Source organism: Enhydra lutris, unplaced genomic scaffold, assembly GCF_002288905.1.
Source record: "Enhydra lutris kenyoni isolate GAN:26980312 unplaced genomic scaffold, ASM228890v2 scaffoldscaffold15, whole genome shotgun sequence".
NCBI lineage: Eukaryota > Metazoa > Chordata > Mammalia > Carnivora > Mustelidae > Enhydra > Enhydra lutris.
In genome coordinates this window covers 55,684,838-55,706,638 of record NW_019154099.1, presented here as the reverse complement: position 1 = coordinate 55,706,638, position 21,801 = coordinate 55,684,838, and positions in this window count along the sequence as shown.

Genomic DNA, 21,801 nt, shown 5'->3' with positions numbered 1-21,801 from the left:
TTTTGAGAAGTCAGCAATGTGTTTTGTGTCATAAATATAAATGAGTATAAGAGGGATGGACTGAGAAATATCCACCTTCTGTTTGATTAATATTGAAGCCGTGTAAAGGTAATAGTGAAATCTTCACAACTATCCACTCTTGCCAAATTAGAAATTTCATCAGACTCAGGTAATATCAGTGGCGTTAAAGTTCTTCTAACAGACCAAACAAGCACAGTTACTTTTGACATCCACTTTCTTCCTTTGATGGTGATTATTTAGTCCTTTATAGACTCAACTCCTTTCCCCTGGATTTTTACAGTCTCTAGACTGACATCTTCATGATGTAGCAGAATGTATAAACAATGTCTTTCATTTCTACTTGTCTCAAATGGTTAATCTACTTAGTAGGATATAAGGTTAGAACACATTTTCACCCTCCCCTTCCCCTGCCCCCCAAAAAAGTTTTCTCATATTCATATTTTCTTAAATCCAAACTCTTAGAATAAAATGTCACAGTCTCTGTTGACCATTGCTCAAGTAATATTTGCAACTTTTTTTTTTCTTTTGTGGTAATTCTGTGCTCTTGGTCTTGGGAGATCATTCCACATGCTGGTCCTACAAAGCTAAAGCAGATTCACCTTAAACTTGTGTCTTTATCAAAATATATCATACTATGTATATATTTTTGAGATTCAAGTCATTTTTTTGTATTTGAATAACTTCCTTGGTAAGTTTTCATACCGCATTAAATATTACCTTGTAACTAACCATTTCATAATATCTTTTAAAAGCACTGTAAGTGTGTATGTTTTCTTGAACAAGTACCATTTATAAAATTTAACATATTCAATAGCAATACACCACTTAAGGAACTTCTCATTTCTTTATCTTCTCTTATTGCTTACCCAGAGGTTTTCATAGCTGGGAAAATGAATATAGTTCTATAATCTATTTTCTGACCAAACAATGTTATTATAAGCATTTTTTCAAGATATTATATAATGAGAACAGTTATCCCTTAGCAGTCACAGGCATAAATAATTATACAAGCAATTCGACTATGTACTGTATACATTAACTCATCTGACCTCCTTTACAAGTATATGAATTGATAATATTATTTCCAGTTTTACACACAAGGAAAATTTTAACTTCAAGATATTAAGGGTTTTGCCAAATATATCACCCAGCTAGCAAATGGACACCTCAGATGTTTCAGATTCTCTATTAACCAAGTTGCTCATGTTTTTGTTGTTGTTTTTGTTTTTTTTCCCTATTAGTACTTTCACTTACTCCAGGTGTTTCCTCAAAAGAATTTGAGAACACTTAGGATGGCTTTACTTTGTTTTTGTATTAGGTTCTTGGTTACTAAGAAATAACCTTCATTTCCTGCTTACTTTTGAAAGGAAATTCTATGGTTCACATTATCCATCCACGTCTACGTGAAAGAGTAAGTGTGTTCTCAAGAATATTCAGTTAGGTCCATCAACCTCATTCTCTGTCATCCCATCAGTACAGCAAAAGCCATTAGGTCTAATTCGCTGGGTTGGTTTCATACCTGACTAACATTATCCAGAAAGTGTAGCTTAGTGAATGAACCACAGCAGACATTTCACACATTTTAACAATTATAAAATAACAACAACATCTCATTTATGAATGACATTAAGACGGATAATGATGGTAAAGCAAACAATACATAAAAATGAAATAAAACCCTGAACACTGATTAATACATCATCAAATACTATAAAGATAGAAAAAGAGTTTCTCCTTCCTTCATCCCTTCTTTCCTCCTCTTGTCAATCTCTTCCTGCTCCTTCCCTTTCTTCTCCTGTTCTACTCTCTTCTCTACCTTCTTTTCAATTTACAGATGGCCTGGGCTCAGATATTTGTATTCAATATGTTCATTTGTATAAATTTTATGGATATTCATATTTTCATAAATAATTATAGAATGTTCTCCTTTTATAATATGTGACCACGATGGGGGGAGGGGGTAGTTTGTATTTCATTACCTCTTACAGGATGATCTCTACAATCAGCCCTAGCAAATTTCCCAACAATCGTGTCCTATTGTCCCCATTTTACAGAACAGGGAATGTATGTGGACTGGTCAGCTGGGATTGTGACATTTGTCTGTCAAACCCCAAAGCCTACTATCCACTTCAGCATGTCAGATAGAATCTCCAAAGAGACTGCTAGGTCAGGCAGCCACAGGTTTGAGAAAGTTTGCATTTTAACTTTAAAGAAATAAATTAAGGGACCCCTTGGTGGCTCAGTTGGTTAAGTGTCTTCCTTCGGCTCAGGTCATGATCCCAGGGTCCTGGGGTCAATCCCTCACCCGGCTCTTTGCTCAGTGGGGAGCCCGCTTCTCCCTCTAACTGCTGCTTCCCCAACTTGTGTTCTCTCTCGCCCTGACAAATAAATAAATAAAATCTTAAAAAAAAGAAATAACATAAGTTTTAAAGATGTCCTATGTAATGATTTTTATCATGAAAACAATAGGAAAAATAATAAAAATGATCCGTCTTTAAGTTTTGAGATGATAAAGTGTAAAAATTTAGAGCTATTGCCTGTTAGTGCCCAAAACATAAAAGACTAGTTAGATAATTGTTTTTGTACTATCTTGCCGCATACAGCTGTTTTCCTAATTGTACTGCTTCATAACAAATAAATGTTATGCCTATAAGTTTTAATAGGTTTCAATAAATAATTTAAACGAAAAAATATGCTATTCTTAAGTAGCCACTCCTGTACATTTAATGGTTCGGATCAGACGTAAAGCCATTTTCACCTGCTAGGACTATGTTCAAAATTTTAACAAAAGATCAAAGGGAAGTTGCATACTCTCCTAACAATTTTATCATAAAGTTAAACCTATAAAATGTCACCAAACACCTTTTTGTAATATTCATCCATCAGAATGTACAAGATTATGTGACTTTTCATGAACTATTTTGCAATGACTCTAATTTTACATATGATTACTTTCTATCAACCAGTTTGTAATCCTTCTGAGAGTATTTCTTTGTAAATATATATAATTTATAACTAGTGGTTAAGGGGAAGTAGAGATGTTAATAGCTAATTATTGGGATTTTCAATACACGAAATCAGTATGGAAACAAAGGGCACATGATAGGCAATGCATCTCTACAGGGTCTATCTCTTGATAAATATCTTACAAATCCCATTGAAACTTCAGGACTGATAACTACAGGGGCCTGGTGGTGCTAGACAATTTGTTCTTTTGAGGAGATAAATTAAATGGCCTTGGGAATGGAATCCTTCCCCAAGTCCTCCATTTTATCTCTACATTTTCCTCCAATTCATCAACTCTAAAATCAAGATGCATCTAGGAATTGATGACATCCTTCATTCCTGGCTGGCAAATATTAGCCATTGGAGAAACGACTGCAATTCCATTTATTTTCTTGCAAAGCAAAACAAAGTGTTTTATTGTATCTAAGGCTGGGAAAAAAAAAAAAACACCCACAAATAGATTACATTTTGTTATACTTTGCAACTGAGACATGGGCAGAATGGTTGTCTATCACCTGAAAGCAATGGAAGGAAGAGAAAAATGTCATCTCCATTGGAATATATTAGATAGGTTTCAAAGTTTCTAAAGACTGTCATGATCAATGTTTATGCTGTGTGGAATTATTCCTAAACATGTATTATAATTCATAAACCTTTTATTTTTCTTCCTGAGTGGAAGGAAATATGTAATAATGGTTTATTTAATCATCAATGGCCTCTTTGATTGAAGCAAAAACAAAATGTCTTTTATATTGACAGTGAAGTCTGCAATGTCATTATTTAGATTTTTAAGTCTTTCATTCGAATGCACCATTCAGAGATACAACACAAATTTTATTAGAAAACTTCTCACTAGATTGATGGAACGGTATTGAAGAGCAGAGCTCTGCAAGCAGGCTGCAAGGATAATCACAACACGGGAGGAAAAGGCGGAAGAGTGAGAAGACATGCAGAAATCATTATGAACGAGATTCATGCAGTGTTGACTGGTGCCTGATCTATCAGCATATTGGAGTAGGACATTTATTACGCAAGCAAGCAAATAGATGCCCAAATATTGACTTACTTAAAATTAATTGATTAATTAATCTCTGCCACCTACCCATGATATTCGAGATCACAAAGATAAAGTGAAATAATAACTTGTAAAGGCTCCTAAAAAAATGGTTGGTATACAGAGAACTGTATTTCACAGTGAATTCAGAGATTAAAAATATTTTCTCTGTTCAGGTGCTTCTGAAACATTCTGAGTTAGTAACTTCATTGGTGTATTTTTTTCTTCTCTGCTCTTGCCAGTATGAAAATTATTCTTTAAGAGTTAAGTGATTGAGGGGGCTTAGTAAATCTTCCAGAAAACTACAATACTGTTTAATAAATTATTTCAGCCGGAGAAGTAACATGACTAACACACTTTCCATATTGTTCTGCTTTCCTTAGAAAATACGGATACATGCAGAAGCATACTCAAATGGAAACACGTCACTGGGTTGGCTTTCCCATTAGGATTTCATGAAGATCAAAAGGTCCTGTTTCATCCATCTCAAACCTTCACCTGGGGAAGTGATTTTATGAATCATAATCTGCTTCCACAGTTTCGCTTACTAGAAGGGGTCACAATGTCACCAGAGCAGAGGAGAAGACGCAGGGGGTAACACCCCGCATTCCTCATGAGTAGACATAGCACAGCTTGGCTTTCCAGGCTTTCTATTTGTAGATGGGTTTACCCGTTTCTGTTTGCCAAAGACTTACAACAAACATCCCCCTCTCTCAAAGTAAACTCACCAAATAGGCTGCTCACGACTATTCATGTAAGAGGAAATCAGATGTGGAGGGTTCCTAGCCTGGCCCTTTGAGTTCCTCTACTGAGGACTAGACATGCCAGACTAAAGCATATTCAAACACAAAGCATTACATTTCATTAACTCTCCCTATGGGAAATGAAATGTTTAAGCTTGTGACAAATATGACCATATATATTTGTATATGAGTTGTGCGTATCTTTTATCAAAAAGCCTTTAACTTTTAAACCTAGAACACTGGGATCCACTGATAGCCCCTTCATATCTCCCTTTATATTATTTTTGCAACATTTATTTAATCAAGTGAATGGTTAGTATTCCCAGGGCCTGCCTTACCACCCACACATACTTGCTGACATTATAACACTGACAAGGAAATAAATGCTTAAAAAATTGTGGGCTGGGAATGAACTTTGCATGCCCTTAACCACTTAGCTAGACTCAAGTAATGAGCCCTCGAAAAGCAAACCCACCACTTGGGTTTTGTAAGTGAAACAGAAACAATGTTTAGTTCAACTTGTTATCTATAGAGGCATAAGTAGATGAGCCTTTTTTTTTTTTTTTTTTTTAATGCTGAAGGACAACATCATAACCTTGATGCTTTGCTTAGAAATTCTGGCTTTCAAAGCTCAGCTAAGGAATGCTGTTGGGGCACGTGCTTTCCCTGTATGCCTGCACAATGAAGAGGGTCACTCCAGCTCCAGATGTGTATATGCTGTGTTCCAGTAGTTGGTTTTATAACCCATTGACCTAAACTTGACCTTTCCCCATGGAAAGGGTGTTGAAATGTGGTTGGATTCTGAGGCAAATCCATAAAAGCCAACGTAATGCATAGTGAACACAAGTATGGTTCCAAATCCATAGAGGTTTCAGTCCCCTTTCCTTTGTGTCAATATTGTTTCTGTGGGCAAATTCCCCAAGTGTTCCAGTGGGGAGGCAAGAAGCACCCAATTCCAACAAGAAAACAGAGACTCTGCCTCACCTCTTGCTGGTCCTATGCCTCTGAGGAAAGGAACATTTTTAACAGAGGGGTCGGAAGTATCGCCATTGTGCATCGGGTCAGTAACTCCAAGAATACTAATGTTGAAGATCAGGACTGGTCTTCCCAGAAGGTTGCTGAAAGGGCAGATACTCTCATTAGACCCTCCTTAGAAGAAAACTTGGTTGGTTTCCTAACCACCACCTTTCTTACTTATCACATGTGCTCTGTGTTTCACCGGCTCTGTCTCCCTATCATCATCACCACCAGCAGCGTTCTGCCCTGAGTGGCTCTAGCTTTCATTTCTGCCTTACCCTTAAAGGGGTCCTCAATCTTTGAAAAAGTGATGAGTCATATTGGTGATGGCAGCAGTGGTGGAATCAGGCAAGGACTAAACTATTCTCCTTGAACCACAGTTTTATTTTGACTGAATAAGAAACATAATGTGAGTTTTCATATCTCATGAAATGTCAGATGGCTTCAGACTGAAAGTTCATGTTCCTCCCAAGTTCATATGTTGAAGTCGTGCCCTCCAAAATAATAGCATTTAGAGGTGGGGCTTTTGGGAGGTCATGAAGGTGGAACCTTCATGAATGGGGCTGGTGGTCTTATAAAAGAGGCCCCAGAGTTCTCCCTCACCCCTTCTACCATGTTGAGAACTCACAGAGAAGCCCACCTTCTGTGAGCTAGGACGCAGGTCCTCAGCTGATGCTGAACTATCAGAGCCCTCATCTTCATTTAGCTTCTTCAGACTGTTAGAAATAAACTGCTATTGTTCATAAACATCCAATCAATCGTATTTTTGTTGTTGTTGCTGTTATATCAGCCCAAATGGATGAAGTCAGATTCAGAAACTTCTGGTCATTTTAGCTTTGGTGGGGTTAGTCATTCTCCAAGAAACATTCAGAATAGGACCCCTGTTTCAGAAAGTGATTGGAGATTGAGAAGAAAAGGGACTCATGGGTAAGCATTGAAGTCAGAGTGAAAAGCATGATAGAAATGGACCCTTTTCTCCTTCTTCTCTATAAGGTGATCAGCAGAGGATACAACTGCATTGATCCAGTGGGAACAGCAGCCGTGCAGAAGGTTAGACTCTCGAGGGCAGCTGACAGAGGGACAAGAGAACATACATGGGAGAAAAACCCAAAGCCATAGTTGTTGAGTGGAAGCTAATTCATTTCAGTTACTACATAGAATGTGCCATATGAGAAACAAATGTTCATTTGTAAGGCAAATGGGGAGCCAAGTCTGCATGGTATCACAGAGCAAGGCACTGTGGGAGTTTCTGAGTGAATTCTGTTAGAACATCAACAATGCAAAGAGCATACATACTAAGCCATTGTATAAATGACAATGTCAAGCCTTACGTGTACTAAATTAAACAACAAAAAACAAAAGAATCAAGGTAGAGATATAAATTCAGTGCTACAGGGATGACTTCTTTCATCTGGGTGTGTTCAGGCCCCAAAGTCAGGGAGTGTGAAGTGAATTGACCTTTAATGGACAATTGCATTTTTTTCTTTTTTTTTTTTTTATTTTGAAGTTTTTATTTTAATTTCAGTTAGATAATATGATGTAATATTAGTTTCTTTCATTATTATTATTAAATAAAGCCCGTACTTAATTCAGATTTCCTTAAATTTCATTTACTGTCTTTTTTTTTTTTTTTTTTAGTTTAGGTCCCATTCATAGTGCCACGTTACGCTTGAGTGTCATGTTTCCATAGACCCCAGAGAGCTGTGATGGTTTCTCGGATATTTTTTTTGTTTTTCACGAGCTTAACAATTTTAAATATTGGTCAGTTGTTTGGTTGAATGTTATTCAGTTGGAATTTGTTCCGTGATTAGGCTGAGGTTAAGAGTTTTGCTTAGAAGTCTACCCAAAAGTAAAGTGCCATTCTCATCAAATGTTATCAAAATGACATCTTGCTTATCTTTATATTATTTACTCACTTAGTAAATCTACTATTAAAATTTAATTTTGGTTAAAATCCAATACCATCTTATTTATATATTTTTTCAAATTATCCTGATTTTGGTCATTGGGAGCCCTTTCACTTGGCTCCTCTGTCCCTTCAACATAAGCAGTGATCGTGAATTAATTTTGTATTTTTTTCTAGAAGTTTTATAGTCTTACATTTTATATTTAGACATGGATGGAGCTAGAGGGTATTATGCTAAGCCAAGTAAGTCAGGCAGAGAAAGACAAAAACCACATGATCTCACTCATATATGGAATTTAAGAAACAAAACGAATGATCATAGGGAGAAAAAAAAGAGGAAAACCAAGACCCATTAATTCTGTGTTAATAGTCTCAACATGAAATCCACTCAGAGATATTATTTTATCCTCCAAAAGTCTACATTAAAAATTTCATCAAAAAACAGACCTGCGTGATTCAGGGTGACAGAGATCACTGGGCTCTTCTAGACTCTTTGTTTACCTCTGATCATAGCAACTGTATCCAGCCTTGCATTTCTTCTGTGTGTATGTATGAATTTAAATTACTTTTCGATAGCTTGTGTATCCTTGCTTATGTATACTCATTTTTTATCCTCTGTGAATATATGTCCTCTCTCTGCAGCTAGTTTAGAGAAAGAATCTCCAGAAAAACATCAGAAGAAGCTGTTTGTTTGAATCTTTGTCTCCTGCTCTACACCACACCAGCCACATTTGTAAAAATGTACTGAGCCAAAGCAAGTGGCTCCAAGTCAACATATTTGCTTACAGGTTGCGTGATCAAAATGCATCTCATTTGTTTTCACATCACTGTGTCCATAATAATAATAGACGGAAAGTGATCTGTCATTTACTACAGTAATTCATTTTTGAAGAGTTTTAAATATATTGTTCTAATTGCAAAAAAAACGCATGCATGGAGAAATGGACCCTAATATGGTTTATCTCTTGTGACAATTTCATAAGGTGGCATGACCACTTATGGCATATTTGGTATTCTCGTCCAAACCTCCAAATTCATGACGAATGTCCTCTGCAGTCTGCCTTCAATCTTTCTAAAAGCAGCAGGTAAATCTCAGTCACATTTAGCAAATATAAAAAAATACATAATGTTTCTTTGTGTAAAATGTTTCTTTTAATTGTTAATATCAAAAGCAAATGTTCTAAACTGTCCAAAATAAGTGACGTAAAGTATATATTAAAAGGAAGTGAGTAATTTGTGACTTCAAATTTGCTATTTTCCTTGACAAAAATTTAATTTTGTTTTAACTTTCTTCATATACAAGTTACATATTTTCCCATTTCGAAAGATTCATGGACTAAAGTAAACTATAGATAGTTAGCAAATATTCCCTGAAGTGACAAGTTACCTCCAGATTCTTTGGTTTTAATTTAAAAAAATGAGCTAATATGGAATATTGGGTTATGAGAAACTTAATAAAGAAGACTTTCTATATCTAGATGAAAAATATCTGTTGGTATGACTTACAGAAGCTACTAGATCAAATCTATGCCTAAAAATCTAAGCTCTACTCAAGAAAAATCACTAACAACACATATTTGTGCATTCTTACAAATCATGGGACTTTTTAAATAAAACCAAATACAAACATTGAAGTGAGTTTCACACTTGCTTTTATAGAGTGTTGATTATACAAATCAGTTTATTTGTGAAAATGAAATTTTAACCTTTCAAGAATACATTCTAACTTCAAATGGAAAGAAAAAAATCCCCCCCCTTTTTGTTTTATCAGATCCAGATGGTAGTAAGACCAAAGTAATGGCCTTAAAACATTTCTCTAAAGATTCTTCAATTCCCTTATAATAATTTCAAAATTGCAGAGAAGCCTCTATTCACAAGAGGAAACATCAATAAAAAGTTTATCTGTTAAATGAGAAAGAAAATATGTACCGTTTAATATATCCTATGAACACACAATAATAGCAAGAGAGGCAAACATCTCTCTAAGGGCACCTGGGTGTCTCGTCTACCTTCGACTCAGGTCATAATTCCCGGGTCCTGGGATGAAGCCTGGTTCTCCCTCTCCCACTCTCCCTGCTGTGTTGCCTCTTTCACTGTGTCTCTCTCTGTAAAACAAATAAATAAAATCTTAAAAAAAAAAATTTCTCTTGTATCAGATTTCAGCTTTACCTTCACCAGAAGGGATTTTCTACTGGGCTGAATCTAACATCCCACTTTCATTAAAGCACAGGCTCAGTGCAGGCAGTGGGGTGGGAAAAGGGAAGGGAGCATGGGGGCACACGGGGAGAGGGGCCAGGGGAAGCAGTGGCCAGTGAGAGACTGAGTGGCTCCTGGGATCGGCAGCTTCGTCTGCAGGACAGGAGTCTCAATTCCAACCTTAAACTCCTTGACATATACTTAAATTACTCAAACATGTTACCTAGAACGAGAACATGTACCCACGACTGGAAATGATCCCTGCGGTTTTCTGTTGGGTTTGCTTTTTTTGTTTTTGTTTTTCCCTGCAACTTTGAAGCACCCACACTCCCCTCCTTCCGACTTGGAAGGATTCACTAGCACAAATTCCCAGGCCAGTCTGGAAGGAGATTATTCTTTTGTCCCTGTTCAAGGTTATGCACTGGAGACGATTTCTCACTCGGCTGCCTCCAGAGGCTCACGTGCCTGCCTCTTAAAGTCTGGCTGTCCTTAACCAGCATTCGGGGACCAAAGAGCGCCAGGTCTCTAGCGTGACAGCCCCCTGCTCCCATGACAGGGAAGGAACCAAAGGAGAACAGCCTGGTGGCTCTTCACCCAACTTCTTACTTTAACAGTGTGACCCCCAGACACCGGGCCAGGCGAGAACACTGAGGAAGTGAAGGAGAAGGATTATTTGCCTGTTCAAGGAATGACCTCAAAACACATTCAGCCTGTTTTGTTTTGTTTTGTTTTTTGCCTCGCTTATCCTTTTGTGGAAGCAGGGATTGATTATATCTCAGAGATCTGATCTACCTATCCTGTATCTATATCTGTATTCGCATCCATATGTACCAATCTCTCTATGTAGACAGAGATGTCATCTATTTTTATTTATATGAGATATAGGTCTTGTAGACAGATAGGTTAGGGATATGAATTTAGTTTATGAAAAAAATACAAACTCAAAGCATAAAGTTTAACACAATATGGAAGCTGCCCTAAAAAGACCTTAACCTAATTAAGGCAAAACCAATTGAACAGAGCTAAAAATAAAGAAGGCATCAACTCAATAAATGAAAGTAAAAAGGTGACAAATGGCTCCAACTTCAGAAATGTTTGTTAATACAGAATAAGGTATATTTAAGGATATAGGTAACAGAAAAAATAAGAATTATAAACATGCAATTCATCCTGTAAAAATAATATCTAGTAGTGTATTCAAGAATAAAAGGATAAATCAGGACAATTAAAAATAGGAATAAATAGCGTAAAACGTAAGACGGTAAAGTCCATAACGGCAGATGTGTATTTCAGTTGTCTTTCTGGCGCTCACAAAGATGATCAGGGCATAGCGGGCACTGGTTTCGTTTTGTAACTGATAGAAGAGCCTACAGAAAAGTCATCTTTGGAGCTTTAATTTGTTACATAGATAAGCCCAGGGAGAATAAAATTAACATGTATTAAGACTCATGCAAAAATTTCCAAAATTTCCAAAATGTATAAACTTGTCAGATCACGAGGACGCAGCCCTGAATCTAATGTAACACTGTGCATCAGCCGTACTCGAAAACAGAAACAAGGAAACAAAATTCCCCAAATACAGCAATAGTAACAAAACACGGCGTCAAAGATCTCATTCATACCTACCATAAAAACTCACATCATCTAATGATTAACTTGCATATCTCCATCCATCTATCTATTTACCTACCATCTATCAATAGAGACAGAGAGGATTTTTATAAAACTGTATGAATAAGTGTAAAAAGTACTTTTAAGCTACAACTTATCCCAAGTAAAATATAAACACACATAGCATAATATTACTTTGGGCTACATAAGAGTATGACAAAGTGGTTTTTGAAGTATTAACGGAGAGAATTTGTCAATATATTTTTAAAATAATAATAATGAGAGGACTTGCTATACCAGACATTAAAATGCATTTTAAAGAATTATATGATTTAAATGCTGTACTCCAGAACTGTAAGGAGAGAAATAATTTAATGGAACAGAATCAAAATGCAGAAATAGATCATGGTGCAGAGATTTATGTTAAAGATGATGTCATGAAAAAAAAATAAAAGAAATAATATTTAATTAATAGTTGTAGAGTAATTTTTATTAAAAATAATAAATTAGTTCTTCTATTCTACCATATGTCCATATGAATTATATATAGATAGTGTAAGGTAATAATCAAAACAAAATCTAAAAAAATAAAATAAATATTGATGAGTATTTACATAACTTTAATGTAAGATTTTTTTTAACATCTTAATTTTATTTTATTTTTTTCACTGTTCCAAGATTCATTGTTTATGCATCACACCCAGTGCTCCACGCAATATGTGCCCTCCTTAATACCCACCACCAGGCTCATCCATTCCCTTACCCCTCTCCCCTCTAAAACCCTCAGTTTGTTTCTCAGAGTCCACAGTCTCTCATGCTTCGTCTCCCTTCCAAAGGGTAAGATTTTATAAGTCCTTTTACAAAATCATTGATTATAATTTAAATGTTACATTTAATTGTATACATTTGAAATTATATATGAGCAAAAAAATTAATCTTTTAAACTTACTAAAAATATAAAAAGAAAATATTGGTAGCATATGATCAGTGATTATATAAGAAATCTTAATGTCAATCAGAAAACACATATAAATAGATACATGAAATAAAAAATCCAATACATATGTATTTATAATAGTTAATCTTAGAAGATTCCAAAATATAATTCAAAACAAGAAAAATCAATTTCTTTTATGATTTTAGAAATTTTATTCAAGAAGTTTGTATTAGGTACCATAAAATGGACAGCTTAAAAAATTACCATAGATCTACTTTGAAAAAAAAATTATGGTACAGTATGAACTTCAATATGGGGATAAAATAGATAATCTAAGTACCCAAAAATCTGATTGACCCACTCAAATCTATGTATCTATAACATGGAGAATTGAGAAGCTAACAAAATTCCTGTTCCTGAAGAATATTGGATGGCAAGGTAAATATTTAGGATGTATTATTATGTAAAAGCATCAGAGAGATTCATATAGATAAGCAGCAAAATCTCACTTCTTTATTTACCTATACATATATACTGTGTTTATGTGGATTAGTGAGTGAGGGCGATTAAACCAGGAAAGATAAACACACACCGAAATGTTAGGATCTCTAAATATGGTAACATAGGGTTATTTTTCCTATTTTACTATGTATATAACATTGAAGTTTTATAAAATCCTCTGCTATTTTATAATTAGAAAACAGAAATCACTTAAAAGTAAAAATTGTTTTAAAAAATGATTGAAAATTTAAAAAAAATAAGTGATTTAAAAATCATTTGTGATTTTTGCTACATATATACATTTGAAACTTTGTAAAATTGTTTTTATGATTACCAAACAATAATCATTCAAATCAATTAAAATCATTAATTTTTGTCAAGTAACAGGCTAATTAAGTTCTCTTAAATGTTTGCATTATTACATCTGTGTTGTTTTCCTCAAGACCTATGGCTTATTTTAATAGCTGGTTTCCCTCAGATATTAAGATAAAGTTTCTAAATCACCCTGCTTTCTGAGGCCTTTCCCCACTCACAATTAGATCATCTCAGTTTGCTTTCTTTTGTTTCCTTTCCCAATGTCTGTTTTTAGAAATCAGGAAAAAAAACAGTTCTTTTCCAAATGAATTAGAACTGAAACAGGAAATGTTCCAGAATTAAAACTCTCAACAATGTATTTGGACAGGAGATACATTTAGAACCACTGTTATTTTTATCTGAACAGGGCAAACAATAGAAATCACATGACATTTGGATACCTCTCCTTAAAACGAGACTTTCACACGACCTGTAGAAATCTGTATGTATGCACATATAAAATTTTGACAATTTCATATAGGGCAAATATGCTTCTTCAAATATCATGTGCTTATATTCGACAAACTACAAAAGTCTTACTGTTTCTTGATTTTGTATCTTGCATAGTTCCCACCATTTCTTTTTGCAATGCTCTCGTTTAAGGAATAAAGAATCTGGGCACTGAACTAAAGCATGCTTTTCCGCCTTGCTCACTTTATTGTGAGGCATCCCTGATTAATAAGATTTATGGACAGGGCTTACTCTGTGGGGCTTTAGGGCTGTTTTATTTTACTGTAGTCTTCACTGTCTCTGTTCTTCCTCAGGAATTGAACTTTTTACCTCCGAGAGTCCATATGCTCATTGGATTTGCAGAAAACACCAAATGTTGCCTAATGGTATTTCTACCTCAAAGCTGTAGCAATTATTTTTGTTTCAAACTTTATGGCCAATTGAAAAGCTCAGGAAAGGAAAGAAATGCTCCATGCTGTGCTAAACACATACATTTATTAATAATTTACACTAAACATAAGCAAAAAAAAAAAAAAGGTCGGGGTGTTCCCAAACTTTAAGTGTACTTTTTTTCCCCACCTCTGTTTTTCTAAATTTTATTTTGGAAAGTATTTTCTGGACTTTTGTAAATCTAGGACCTAACAGAGTGGGCATTTTGCTAACATGCAACATCTTTACAAAGGATGCTTAAAGATATCAATGCACATGAACTCAAAGTCCTACATTTTGAGGGAAGATTTATAGCAAAGTATTACAAAAGTAAATCTGCTGAGGATGATCTTAGGTCCCGGTTTGCTCTGTTCTTCATTTGTTTGCATTTTTTTCACTGCAAAGCAAGACCCACTTTTAAGAAAATTAAGAATGAAAATATTTACTGTTCCGTGTAAGACTCCTCAGTGGGAGTAAGATGATATATGTCAGCACTGACTTGCTAGTTTGATAATAAAAATCTGACCTGTCATCTTTGACCCAAATATTTGTAAATATTATGCTTCTGGGATTATTACCGTGGCGTGCCCAGAGCAAATCCAGAGCAAAGAAAACTCAAAGCTGAGTCTTCGGTGGAAGTCATTGGACGGCCTTATCAGGAGAGCAGCAGTTTTTCCAGCATTGTCCTTTATTTGTCTGTTTCCAATGCTTTTTACGCAAAAGATGATTTTGAATTTGCTGATTTGCAGCATCTTTTAACATATGGCATCTTCTTCAGAGAGATTTGAAAAACCTTTTTGTGGGAACGGGGTGGGGGGTGGAATTCCCCCATCTCTATAGATGTGTCCTTAGAAAAATAAAATTTCCTCAGAAAATGTACAGTAGGCTTAATCCTAAATTAAAGTAGTTGCTGAAATGCTATTACTTAACCTCGAGGCATATGTGATTTCTAAAGAAACAGATTCAGCGTTTAATTAACTCCGAAATCCTCCTGTAAATGGAGCTTATATGTGTGTGTAAAGTTCAAGGCAGGATGCATTTAGAGAAGGCAACAGCTTGGAGGGCTTGCTGTCCTCCAGCAGCCAGCCTGCCCTATCGGAGACAGACAGATTCCACACATGGCTACATGCTCTAAATTAGGGAGTGCGGAGGTTCATCTAGAGTGCACAGATTAAAATTTTCAATAGACCTAAAAATGTCTCGAAGGCATGAATGAGCCTGTCACTTTCCCTCTGCCTCTCCAGCAAATGATGGATTCACTTTATCCCCATCACATAACCCGTGAGATCTGCCCAGTTTGGTCCGCTTTTCTTTGTCCTCAGTCATGCTGAAATGGAGGTTGTGGTTAAACAAATCTGCTTTTATGGAGCAAAGCTCTGTGAAACAGAGCTGATTAGGGCCTGACACATCGAATTAGAGGGGGCTATAAAGTTGGCTGATGACTCTATTGTTTCAGGGCCCAGGTTCTGGGTTGGCCCTTCTTTCTGATGACACGAGTAACTTTGTTTCATTTTAATTGAGGGGAGAAAACTTTTGGTAGAGTGAAAGAATTATTACTCTGATCTTAAATATTTTATTTCTAAACACATTTCTCACCGTTGCATTTCCCGGGCACCTGAAAACATAGGTTCTTGCCAACCACAAACTGGATTCACAAATCAGCTGAGAGACAGGAGAACTTACCATTGATGGAATGGTGTTTTAAAATATTATGGTGTGAGAAAAAGCAAGGCAAATGTGATAAAGGAAATAACAAAATATGTGTGAAATGTCCTAAAAGTTTTTGTTTGTTTGTTTGTTTGTTTTTCCTATAAAACCACCTCTATAGGGGTGCCTGGGTGCTCAGTGGGTTAAAGCCTCTGCCTTCAGCTTAGGTCATGATCCCCGAGTCCTGGGATCGAGTCCCGCATCAGGCTCTCTGTTCAGTGGGGAGACTGCTTCCTCCTCTCTCTGCCTGCCTCTCTGCCTGCTAGTGATTTCTCTCTGTTAAATAAATAAATTTTTTAAAAAAATCACTTCTGTAAGTATAATTGGGACTATTCTGTAGTATCTGGCACAGCAATATTACTACATTTGCAAACTATTTAAAAATTACTAATCATCCTCAAAGACGATGGTGGTTATTGTATTAGAACAATTATACCTCTTGTATTTTTACATATCTTTTGCATACATTCATATACAAATTTATCCAGCAAAATAAATGTACCTGTCAGTAATTTACTTGAAGTTTTGGGACAAATATTTCTCAAAAGATGCTTACTGTTAAATACATCATTATTTCTATTTATGCAAATACATTATCTTTTCTTCTTCCAACCCCAGGGAATTTGGAAAGGTTACTCTTATGTTTTTTTATCTGACAATCCCACAGCTAAGACCTCTCCTGTGGTCTTATTTGCTTGAAATATCAACTGACCCTGGGGGAAAAATAATATAAAGAGTAGGAGTTAAGGAATAATGGATTTTTAAGTCACCAATTAGTGACCTGTAGTATCTTTTCACATCTCAATTCAACAGAGTGAAGTTTAGATTATAGAAGAGAGAGAGATTTGATATGCCGGATCAAGTTTTAGAAATAAACAAGAAAGCAGCGTTCCCTGGGCCTGACTCTTTTCCTCAAAATGCACATGTTCATCTCTTTGCTGCATGGGTGGCCGCCAAGAGGCCAGGCTGGGTACACCCACCACACAGATCCTCTGCCCTGAGCTCTACAGGCCCCCTCCCAGGTCACTTGACTGAAGTGTCTGATCTTAGATAGTTTTCCGATATTTGAGTGATGTGATAATGCCAGCAGAATGTAACATATAAAAACAATGGTTGAAATTGTTATTTTTTCCCTGACATCTTTATAGCTTTTCAAGTTCAGACTATTCAGGGAGGGTTTGGGGTTGCTCCAGATTTCTAAAATTTGATAAAAGGTTGAACAAAGTCTGTGTTTTCTTGTTAATAGTTAGAGATTCTTACAACTGACTTCCTCAGCCTGGACTAGTCTAATGGTCACTGTGAAATGCAAGTGTGATAAAATGACTCAACCTCAAAAACCAGATTGGCTTTTTTATTGCATATGTGTCACAAACCACGTGTGACTGCAGGGTGGTTAAGGGGTTTCCTCACATACATGATGTCTGATATTGCAAGAAAGAAATGATTTTTTTTTTTTCTTAACACTTTCAGATGTGGTAGGAACAGTCAAGACCACCCACAATCTTTATACGGTGTAGGAGCGCAGGGAGAAACAAGTTCTCCTAACTTGTTGTGACTCCTTTGCTTTTGTTGCTACATTTGTAATAGAAACTATGGGTTCAGGACTTCCCAGAGGGTAGGCCTTGAGTAATGTGCTTCCTAAATTGGAATTCAGAGGATTCCTGGCATCAGGGGCCATAGCTGATCTTATGATCCTTGATGACAGTATTGGACAGGTGGTCCTGTCCAATTCCTCTATCAGAAGAGGCAAGAGGACTTTTCTCAAACCTTCCATTTGCATCTGAACTTATTTCTTTCTTGATACATTTGAAAATTCTTTCACACATGGTCACCCACAGGCTTGCCTACCTACCAGAGCTGCGAACAGGAGATAATTGTAACAGTAGACCATTATGAAACACATCTACAAGTGCCAAATCTGCTTCGGTTAAGTCTGAGATGATGTAGAACTGTTATGCTAAATTACATGCTGAAATAAGTTACTTGAGGACACTTTCACTCAATCTATTAATAAAAACAATGACCTTTTCCCAACATACTCCAATTAAACAAAATTAAAGTACTACATGGGGGATTAAAGTACTATATGGAGGAAATCCTCTGGAATGAGTCAATGAGATATTGTCAATGAAACACCTAGATATTGAAAAAGTTGCAGACTACTCTTTCAATAATAAAAACAATAAAAATCTTACCAAATACGACATTTATCAGGTATAAAACCATTTTCTGCTTATATCTATTTAAAATGATATAATTCTTTGTGCATTTAAGTGCTGTTTGGGGGGGACGCCTGGGTGGCTCAGTGGGCTAAAGCCTCTGCCTTCAGCTCGGGTCATGATCCCAGGGCCCTGGGATCGAGCCCCACATTGGGCTCTCTGCTCAGCAGGGAGCCTGCTTCCCTTCCTCTCTCTCTCTGCCTGCCTCTCTGCCTACTTGTGATCTCTGTCAAATAAATAAATAAAATCTTTGAAAAAAAAAAAGTGCTGTTTGGGGATATTAGAAAAAAGAAGAATCCCAACTTTGAAAATATTACATGTTGATACCATTCTATCAAAATAATTATTTTCCTGCTATGGCTACAACATCTCACATACTTGCCACATGTAAGGTAGACCTAGCAATAATTGTAAGTATTTTTGTCTTTATATATATATATATTTTTACATTTCCATAATTAGAAATCAAACCATAGCCCAACAATTTAACACATAATAACTACTCAGGCAGAATTTGTTTCACATTTTTAAGAGAAAACTGTATCACCATAATTTGAAGAAAATTAAACATGTATTAACTAGAATCATTAATGTGTCATATGGTCAAACATATAGTGTATGAACACAAATGGTGAGTGATGAAATAAAGAGAATAGAAGATAAAAATATCATTACAACCCAGTTTGCAATAAGACAGTACTTCTTTCCAAATAAATATATAAATGATTCAATTATTCAAATGTGTTTTTTTCAGAATTTAAACTTTTTTGTATGTATATATTGCATTTAATGTACAAAATTTTAAAATTTATGTTTCTCTAAATTGTCAAGTGCTTGCACTATTATTTTATGACACTTACTGTAATAGTACCATATGATTTTTATTGTTGGAATGACAGATATTGAATTTAATGTGGTTTGAAATAGACAACTCAAATGGGGTAGAATAAGGGTGGCTAATACATCTATTTTTTTTAATACTAGCTTCTGAATATAAAAGATATAAATTTCCCATCCTTTTAAGGTAGGATTTATTGATGCAAAAATACTGATTAAAAAAAATTCTTACACACTCTCAAAAGAATTCTATTTAGGCTTACTTCAGAGTTTTATTTTATTTTACTTTCATTTCTAAGAGGGGAAATAACACAGTAAAATCTTGAAAAGTTCACATGGAAGAGTCACATTATAAGAATTAGTTATGAGTGTACTTAGGAAAAGACCATGGGGGTAGTCATCAACCTTATAAAGTCACTCTTAGAGAACAGTACAATCATGTCTTTAAAACTCAGAGGAATAAGTTCAGTTACTGATGAGAATTAAAATGTAACAAACATATTATTTTGAATTATTTTCACAGAGGATGAGTTACTCAGTAAATATTGGCATAATTGGTGAATGGGTCAGCAATTACTGTCAGGGCAAGTGTGTATTCCAAACCCCTCCGACAACCCCTCCAGGCAGGGCCTAGAGAGACTGACAGTCTCTGCTCACTTTGCCTGCAGTCAGCTTAGGAAGCCATACCACACGAAAACAAAGACGCCATTGAGATCATTTCAGCTGCTTACAAGTGCCAGGGATAAGATAAAATAGGTGACTTGGTTGAGTGTCCTGAGAGGCGGTGTTGGTGGACATTTAGGGATGAAGGTCAGGCAGGTGCTGGCTTGAAAATCAAGGAAGAGAAGAGGTTTACAAACAAAAGAATTCTTTGTTGCTGGAAGACCCTAGTAGGGAAGACCTGGGCAGTTTTACGAAACCAAAGTAAAGCCAGTGGCGCTGAAGTATGTAGAGAAGAGGGTAAGATGTACAGGGACTCTCAAGACATCAATGGACATCCAACCATGCAGAAGGCTTCAGGCCAAGATAAAAAGATGGGCTTTTCTTTTAAGAAAGACAGTTAACAACTGGGGGACTCCCATGGGAATGATGATGTCTTTCTCAGAACAACAGCTCTGGTTGTTCCATAGAGCATAGACAGGAGTAGGGCAAGAGTGCATGGGGGAGCCTGGTAGATCAGTGGTTCTTCGAGCAGGAGGTGAGGGCAGGGACTCTGGGGTGGGGTGGCCGTGGAAGTGGGAAATGCAGTGTGATTCTGGGTCTTTTGAAAGTAGAGGTTGCAGAACTGCCTGATGGAGTGTGTATGAATCCAAGAGATGAATAAAGAATGACTGTGAGGTCTTCTCTTGCATGGTTGGGTGAATGGTCATGGAATTTAATGAAGGGAGAGTTGCTTAAGGGGAGAGGTAGGAAGAAATTAGTAGAAAGAAAAACCATTTTCTCTGGTTTGTCTAAACTTAGTGCCCATCCTAGTGAAGACAGTAAGTAGGAAGTCAGGTGCAGGCATCTGATGGTCACAGAACAGGGCTATGTGCTGATAGCCAATGTCAATTTGAAAGTCAGTGTATTGATGCCACTTGTGGTCATGGGATGAGTAAGGTAACCTGGGGAGGGAGTGCAGATATAGGCTAAGGGTGAGGGGGGAGCCCTAGGACACAGCTATATTTGGTGTATTGATAATGTAGAAAAAAAAAATACCAAGAAAGGAAATGTAAGCACATTCCCAGTGACAGAGTAAAAAGTCAAAAAAGCCCAGAAAAGAAAATATTATGAAAAAGAGAATGCCAGATGCCACCAAGATACAGTGAGCATGAAGACAAGAATCTGACCTTCAGGTTTGGCAAACTGACAGGCACAGCTTTGAAGGGGTGGTCTAAAAGTTGGACCGGAGTATGTGGAGTAGAAACTGAGAGATGAGGTAGTAAGGCCAGGGTAAAGGGAAACTGGAGAAATCTAGCTGTGAAGGAAAGGAAGTCAGTACAAAGGCAGGAGGAAGAGCTTCAGAGACACAGGTGTTGGAGGGAACCTTTGAAGAGCAACTTTCTTTCATGCTCACAGGTAGGGCAGTTGAGCTTATGGGTACAGACTGGTCGGAGCAGCGATTGAAGAGTGAGGTACAGTTTTTGACTGGTTCCCATTGTTTCATTTCTGAGCTGAGAGGCAGGTTGTGGAGGAATTGTTGATTTGAGAAGACATGAAACTGTCCTCCCAGAGAGCGGAAAAGATCATTTACTAGAGAAATGTAGTTGCATTACCCCATGGTTGAGAGCCTTTTGAGATCAGTGGCCGTAAACTTGATGTGAGTCCATCCAGCAAGTTTCTGGAATTTTTAATCCAGTAACATTCAACTCTGTGGGAATGTGCAGCCACTGAGGGGGGGGCAGGGCTTCGGAAGCAGTGGTATTTCCACAGGTGAGTGTGCCCTAAAATTCAGAAGGGCAAGGAAGTTAATGATGCTTACAAGAGAGCGATTACAGGGCTAAGTGCAAAAACGAAGTTGCGACAATGAGAGTCAAGATACAGCACGAGTGAAGGGGGATCAGTGCGTTCCTCGGAGACTGTGCTGGACAGTTACTGTAGGTCAGCTGGAAAAGCCAGGAACAGGTGAATCAAAAGCAAACATTTGCAATCAAGATGCAAAGTGACATGGATCCTGATCATGGGGAAATGCATAGAAGGATGATGTCATGCATTCTGGAAAATGATAGAGCAAAGGAGGTCCAGGCAGGGTTAAGCCAGTGATGTATTGAACGGATTATCCTCGTGGATGTTATGGTTTCCAAGAATGACGCAGAAACAGTGGGGAAGCAGGA